A 7,561-nucleotide genomic window follows, 5' to 3' on the forward strand; every position below is an offset into this window, starting at 1 on the left:
CGGGAGGTGGAGCTTGCAGTGAGCTGAGATCGCGCCACTGCACTCCAGCCTGGGTGACAGAGTGAGACTCCATCTCAAAAAAAAAAAAAGTCATGGGAAGTACCTACTGTTCTAAGTCACTGTTTTGTACCTTCTATTTAGGTCATCAAACTTGCCTTTGAAGAATTTGAGCTGGAGCGAGGCTATGACACCCTGACAGTCGGTGATGCTGGGAAGGTGGGAGACACCAGATCGGTCTTGTACGTGTGAGTATGTTCTTGAGCTTCTTCTCCTGTTATGCATGCAGTGCGGGGCACGGTGGATGGAGATGAGATTCTGCTACTGGCTTGCAATTCGGCCTCAGGTGTTTGGTTAGTGCCATTTATGGCTAATCTAGTGGCCTGCAATCTGATTTCGTATGAGAATAAAATATGAGTATAATTTAGGATTATGTTTTATCTGTTTCATTTGTTTTCCTTCATTAAAAATATGTTTATGACAAAAATTAGTACACTCATGAGGCAGCAAAAAATAATACATTTTTCAAATCAACTCCCCTTTCTTTTTTTTTGAGACAGAGTCTCACTCTGTCACCCAGGCTGGAATGCAGTGGTCCGATCTCAGCTCACTGCAACCTCCACCTCCCAGATTCAAGCATTTCACCTGCCTCAGCCTCCTGAGTAGCTGGGATTACAGGTGTGCACCATCATGCCAGGCTAATTTTTGTATTTTTAGTAGAGATGTGGTTTCCCCATGTTGGCCAGGCTGGTCTCAAACTCCTGACCTCAGGTGACTTGCCCACTTCAGCCTCCCAAAATTCTGGGATTACAGTGTGAGCCACCGCGTCCAGCCAACCCCCCCTTTTTTAAACTCTCTCCTCTGCTTCCCTGTGATGTTACATTATCAGGGTTTTTAAAGAAGTGCAGATGCTTTCTAGTTTGGGAAATATAGGTCTTTTTTGGAATAATGTCATACACCTTTCCACGCTTTCTGTAAAACTTCATGATAAAGTAACAGACATCATGGGGAAAAGTGTTGGGGGTGACTCAGTGTACCTCTGAAGAACTCTGTTTCCAGAGTCTTAGCAAGAATGGTGACAGCCCTTGCTCTGAACATTTGCAGACTGATCCCACTTCTCAGTTTTTACCAGGATCACAGACTGTTCTGCAGCCCTCTGACCTGGGCATCCGCTTTAGCTACGTCCAGAGAGACGGCCTCAAAGACAGTTTCTGTCCGTTTTATCAGACCTGGTGTATCAAAATTAGGAAAAGTGATTTGGGGGTGTACTTCCTCTATGTTTTTAGCAGAAAGGAAATACCCGCCTCATCTGCCTTTGCCACTCCACAGATAGCTTCTCTTCATGATGTAGACCTTGAAACCACTAAACCAGAGCATCTTTCATTAATGGAAAGTGTTCTGCAGGTGTTCGTCTTGGTTTCTTTGTCGTCTTGTGTACTACTGAGGATGCCTCTTCATTTGTGAGGAAGCTCCCCCCGGTAGCATCCCATATTTCTATGCTAGAAAAAAAGGTGCAGTCTATTATGCTCACCTGATCCCCTTATTTATTGATTACTTATGAGACAATTCACACATTGAAAAAGCTCTAGCCAACTGTTCTGTATATTCCCTTAAAAATCGATAAAGCCAGAATAGGACTCCACCAGGAACGTGCCTCCTTCCTTCATTGTATCTTGAATACTTTGCAAGAGAACACGTACTTCTAGCTTATCTTCCTGCTGGCGTATTCCAACTATTACTAATCATCATAATTGAAATTATGTTGCTGGACCACAACTTATGATAATAATGATGAGGACAACACTAGTAATATCATAGCTAACTTTTATGTATCTCTTACGCACCATGCACTGTGTTAAATGCATAATACATTTTACCTTATCTGATCTTTACTATAATCCTGGGAATTTGGGGCTAATAATATCATTGTTTTGTCAGTGATGAAGCTGAAGTTTTGATAGGTTAAAGGATTTACCCCAATTCACAAACCTAGTGTATGCTGAGGCAGGGATTCCAACTCAGGGATGTGATATTGTTCCAGGATCTGGAGTCTTCATCGCCTGTAGACCTACCATGATTTTAACCTGGTTCCCTTTGACAGTCTTTTGCATCTGACGCTCACACCCCCACCCCATTATTTCACTTCCACAAGCAGCTGTGAAGTGAATGTCTTTGTATGTAGACGTTGGCATACTTGTTTGGTATACCTTCAGGAACATTTCCAGCGAGGAATTTTGGGATGAAGAGGCATCTTCATTTACACTGTTATGTTTCTCCAATTATCCCCCCCCAAAATTTATATAAACCACAGTGGAATATAAAGGATCCTATTTTTCCACACCCTTGCCAAATGATGACTCTTTTTTGTTGACAAATTACTAGGTTTAAAAAAATAGGCTTTTTTTATTTTTAAAAACAGAGTCTTACATCTGAGGGCCCAGATACCTATATTTTGAGCAAGCCTCCAAGGTGATCGTCACACACACTGGCTGCCTTTGACCTGGGACAGTGCTGGGAACAGCACCACAGTGGATAGAAACGAGCCGGCAAGTCAAAGACAGAGTTTCTGGCTCCAGCTATTTGCTATCCCCATGACCCTGAGGGAAGTCATTCTCCCTCTCTCTACGTCTCTTTTCCTGGCGGTAAAATATGTATAATAAACTTTTCCAGCCTCTGGAAATGAGAAAAATGAAATAATGCATGCGAACACTCCAGAGAGCTGAAAAATGTAACCCACACATATTATTATTACCAAAACACCTAATTTAAGAGAGGATGTCACTAAAATAAATGAGGAAAATTGTTAAATACCGGCAACATTTAAAATATAAATGCAGCTAGGTGATGCCGTATGAAATCCCTTAGGTTATTATTAAAGATCTACAATCATACACTCATTTTTTAATGCGATTTGTTGTTAAGAAAGCAATTGCAAACTCTGTATTACATTGACATAAGGGTTATTAAAGCCTTCTCTCAATGGCTTGAATCTATAAATGAAAAACTAAATAGCCGACTGAATCAAACTGAGATGCCCTTTGGGAGACAGTGTAACCAGGACCAGCGGGGCATTTAATCAGCCGCAGAAGAGGAAGGAAAAACCACTGATATATGTCCTCAGTGTACCAGATCACAGAAAAATAACAGAACACAGTCAGAGAATCACAGCTGGTCTCTTTGAATAAACAGGTAATTTCAGGTGCTACATCAACAAATACTTTTGGGTACTTATATGCAAACATTCTTCCCAGCATGGAGTCTAACATCTAATTGGAGAAATGACGGATACACTGGAATAGTTTAAATACTAGTCAGTATATGAAGTCAGAGGGTCACATGACACACATTTTAAATAAAGCAGCAGTTTAAAACCTCTTCATGGCAGACTGGCATTCACTACTTTAAACTCAGTATTTTGTGGGTTTCCTTCTTGTGGGAAATATGGAATTCTAGTTAAATCTGGATTATAAGAGAAATTTGGAAAATGAAATAGACTAAAAGTAGATCGCTCACCCTAAATAGGGTTTTAACATTTCTTATTTCTGAAGAGAAATTTGGAAAATGAAATAGCCTAAAAGTAGATCGTTCACCCTAAATAGGGTTTTAAAATTTCTTATTTCTGGTAATGATTTTTCATTTTCTTAATTTTTATGACACAATATGGAAGAATAAAAACATTAAGGAACTCCTTCAATAATCCACCTTCCCTGAGAAGTGGATGAAGAAACTTGGGTCATATTTATAGAATGTCAGACTTAAAAGAAAATTAAGTAACTTTCTTTGCAAATGTCTGTTGAGTTCTTTCCAAGCACATCTATTGAGATTGTTCTTGAATTTAATTTGCAGAGGAACTGCATGGAGAGGTATGGCCTTCCCCGGACTTCCTCTGGCCTTTGCAGCTATTAGCCATTGGTCACCAGGGGATTTCATTAATTTCGGATGTTCTGTGGGCGGCAGGCACAGGTTACAGTTTTAAAATGCCCGTCCGTCTACGAGAATGAATAGTCAATATTATTGGAGACATCTGTGAGCACGCAGGGTAGCCTCTGCCTAACCAGATATGTGGATTAACAAATCAGGATCCTGGTTCTTTCTTAGGGCTGGATTCATCCATTTTTGGTGAAACTACTTCTTGCTCCCAGACACTGCCTGGTGTGGCTGAGACTTCATTTCTCCCTGCTGTTTTCCGCTGATCCTGATTCAAAGGGCATCATTCTCTTTTTCTTAAAGACTGCTGAAGAGCCATAAAAAAGCAGACACTATGCACAGACGTGTGCGTGTTTGTGTGCATATCTTCATGTATCTTTAATGTTATCACAGAGTTAATCACTAAACATTTAGTGCTTTGGGGGAAAGCATAAACAATTGATGTTGGTAATAAAGATATAAAGATATTGACTTAAATACATCCTAGATTTAAAAAAAAAATCAGAAAACATGATTAGAAATCAAACCAATTAGAAACAAGATTCTTAAAACTCTGGAATCACATGATCCCAACTATTTTTCTGTATATTATCTTTCACATAATGGCACAGCCTGTGAGTCTGAATGCCACTGATAATATAGACAGACTCAACTGTTTGAACCCTGTTCTTGACTTAAAGTCTATCCATTGTTAGCTTTTCTTTCCTGGCCTCTTATCTGGAAGCTTTCTGGCTTGATTCTTTGAATAATTATTTATTGAATGCCAAATATTATGCTAGGCCTCAGCTAGGAGACAGAGAGAAAGAATAAGCCATTGTCCTAGCCTTGAGGACTAATTAGCCTACTGATATAAATTTCACATAATTAGCAATATGAATCTATATTATTAATAGTAAGAGTGCTAGTATTGCTATAAATTTTATATGATATTTTATACTACGAGAAGCATGCTATCTTCTTCATACATTTATCTATTGGTTTTAGCCTTGAATGTAAGAGGTCAAAAGAAATGTTATTGGCCAAGCATGGTGGTACACGCCTATAATCCCAGAACTTTGAGAAGCCGAGGAGGGAGAAATACTTGAGACCAGAAGTTTGAGACCAGCCTGGGCAACATGATGAAACCTTGTCTCTACAAATAATAATAATAATAATAATAATAATAATAATAATAATTAGCCGGGCGTGATGGTGCATGCGTGTAGTCCCAGCGACTCAGGAGGCTGAGGTGAAAGGATCGATTGTGTCCAGGAGATCAAGGCTGCAGTGAGCTATGATCACCCACTGCACTCCAGCCTGAGCAACAGAGCAAGACACTGTTTCAAAAAGAAAAATAATAATAATAATAATAATAATTTTATGGGTTTCTAAACATTTATTTGGTTTGAGGTTAGAAAAAAGTCATCTCTTCTAAGTATATTTTGATTGCATCTGTAGGGTCTTTTTTTTTTAGTCTTTTGTGTCTACAAAGTAAATTACTCATAAAATATACATCTCTAATGGGATACAAACAAGTTTAAAAACATATAAACCATTAATATCAAAATGTTGATGGGAACTTGTTGTAAAAAATTGGTAATGTTACTAAATGAGGTTTGAACAATGCCTTGAGGATTTATACGATTTCTGGGAAATCACAAAATATTCCATGGGATTCTTTTAGCACTTATTGCAATTTATAAGCTTCCAGGAACTCTTAAAAACATTCACAAATAATTTTGGCATTAAAAAGGGACCCCTGTTCTTGACAATGTATTTGTAGGTATCTCATTTGAAAATTCTATCTATCTGGCAATTCAATTATTCTAAGTAGATAAATGTAAGAATTCTAAATATTTATACACCAAATTTACCCGATACTTTGGTGGGTGTAAAATATCCTCCTTGTGACTAGATGCATCAATTTATATATGGTATTCCTAAAATATGCCTTAAATTTATGCTGATAATACATCAATCACTGTTGTCTGAAGAGAGCTGCCCAGTTACTAGAATAACCAAGTTGCTTCCGTATAATTGCTAGCACAGTCTTGGCCTTCTCCTGTAGTGATGGTTACTCGGCCTGGTTAGTAGAGTGTTGTTATGCCAGGTGAGTGCTTTTGTGTCACCTTCTGTGTGTGACAGGTTCAGGACCTGTCTCTTATACACATCTTTGTGTCACCTTCTGTGTGTGACAGGTTCAGGACCAACTTCCCAGAATCAAGGAGAATTGAGTAGCCAGCCTTTCGTCGTTACCACTGGAGAGTTCAGACATTGGCACACCTCTCCGGACACCCTTTGTGGTTTGGGTTTCCTCTTCCTAGAACCCTGTCGCTAGGGGAATAAACAAACCGCTGGGCTTTAGCATTTTGGATCTGGGGAGAGCTGCAGTGGAGCTATCTGAGAAAGCCAGCACAGTCAGGGACCTTGGGGACCCATCGGACGTGTCTTGAGGGCAACCTTCCTACAGGGAAGAAGAAGCCATAGGTCTCACAGGAAGCTGAGCCCAAGGGCAGCTCCTGCTGCAGATAAGGTGGGGCTCCATTTCAGCTCATTTGGGGTCCAGGCAGCTGAGTGAACAGCAGGAGTCATTTCCAGCTGTTCTGGCTGTTTTGTCACAGGTACAGACTCACTGTGGCTATTTTCTCTAAGGAGCCAAAAAATACATGCCTGTTTTTATAGACCCAGAAGACCTAGGAATCTCTTCCATAATTCATGAGTCAAAACATTTAAATATTTTATTCTTTGTTTTTTAATCTTAAATTAACATCGAAGACTGTTATTATTTTGGGGAGATAAGTCCATTAAAAGAATAGATGGTGTGTATTTATAGTGCAGCATCCCTGACTCCCTCTCGTATGCCTTTTACCCTCAAAGAATTGTTGCATCAAATAGAATGGTAGATAAAAAATAGTTTTAAAAAGGTTAAAAGTACAGTACCAGGAGAAGGTAATATTATATTACTATAGTTATCATCACTGTCTTAATATAATAAAACATCCAGAGTTCTGCCATGTTCAGAATGAAATTTAAAAATGAAATGTAATGGAAAGGAAGAAGGAAAGAGGAGACTGAACTGTCATTTAGTGCACCTGTATCGTTTATTGACAAACTTGTGACAAAGATATCATTTCTATCTGCTAGACGCAGACAAGGAGCGCTGGAGTTGATAGTCACTGAGGAAAAAAAAAAAAAAAGGCTGTCTAATTGCTCATTGAACCCCTGGTGTTAATACAAAGGGATCTTTGTAGACTTTGTCCGGATCCCCAGTGGAAACGTTTTGCAAATCCATAGTAAAATGTCACAACCAGGATATTCACCTTGATATGATCCACTGATCTTATTCAGATTTCCTGTTTTATTTTATTTTATTTTATTTTTATTTTTATTTACTTATTTATTTATTTATTTTTTGAGGCAGAGTCTCGTTCTGTCACCCAGGCTGAAGTGCAGTGGCACAATCTCAACTCACTGCAACTGCCGCCTCTCAAGTTCAAGGGATTCTTATGCCTCAACCTCAGAAGTAGCTGGATAACCAGCATGCACCATCATGCCCAGCTAATTTAATTTCCCGTTTTATTTGTATTCATTTGTGTTTCTCTCTCTCTCTCTCTCTCTCTGTGTCCCATTTTATTTATATTCATTTGTTTCTCTCTCT

General features: G+C 39.0%; 1 protein-coding gene across 1 annotated transcript in view; it reads left to right on the forward strand.

The window, feature by feature from the left end:
• CSMD1 (CUB and Sushi multiple domains 1) overlaps nucleotides 1-7,561 on the forward strand; it is a 666,897-nt gene that overhangs the window by 26,182 nt on the left and 633,154 nt on the right. Inside the window, exon 2 of the mRNA XM_011968609.1 lies at nucleotides 142-245. The gene's annotated coding sequence lies outside the window, so the exon portion shown is untranslated. The remainder of the gene's footprint in view (nucleotides 1-141; nucleotides 246-7,561) is intronic.

This window comes from Mandrillus leucophaeus, unplaced genomic scaffold, assembly GCF_000951045.1.
Source record: "Mandrillus leucophaeus isolate KB7577 unplaced genomic scaffold, Mleu.le_1.0 Scaffold85, whole genome shotgun sequence".
NCBI classification, from domain to species: Eukaryota; Metazoa; Chordata; class Mammalia; order Primates; family Cercopithecidae; genus Mandrillus; species Mandrillus leucophaeus.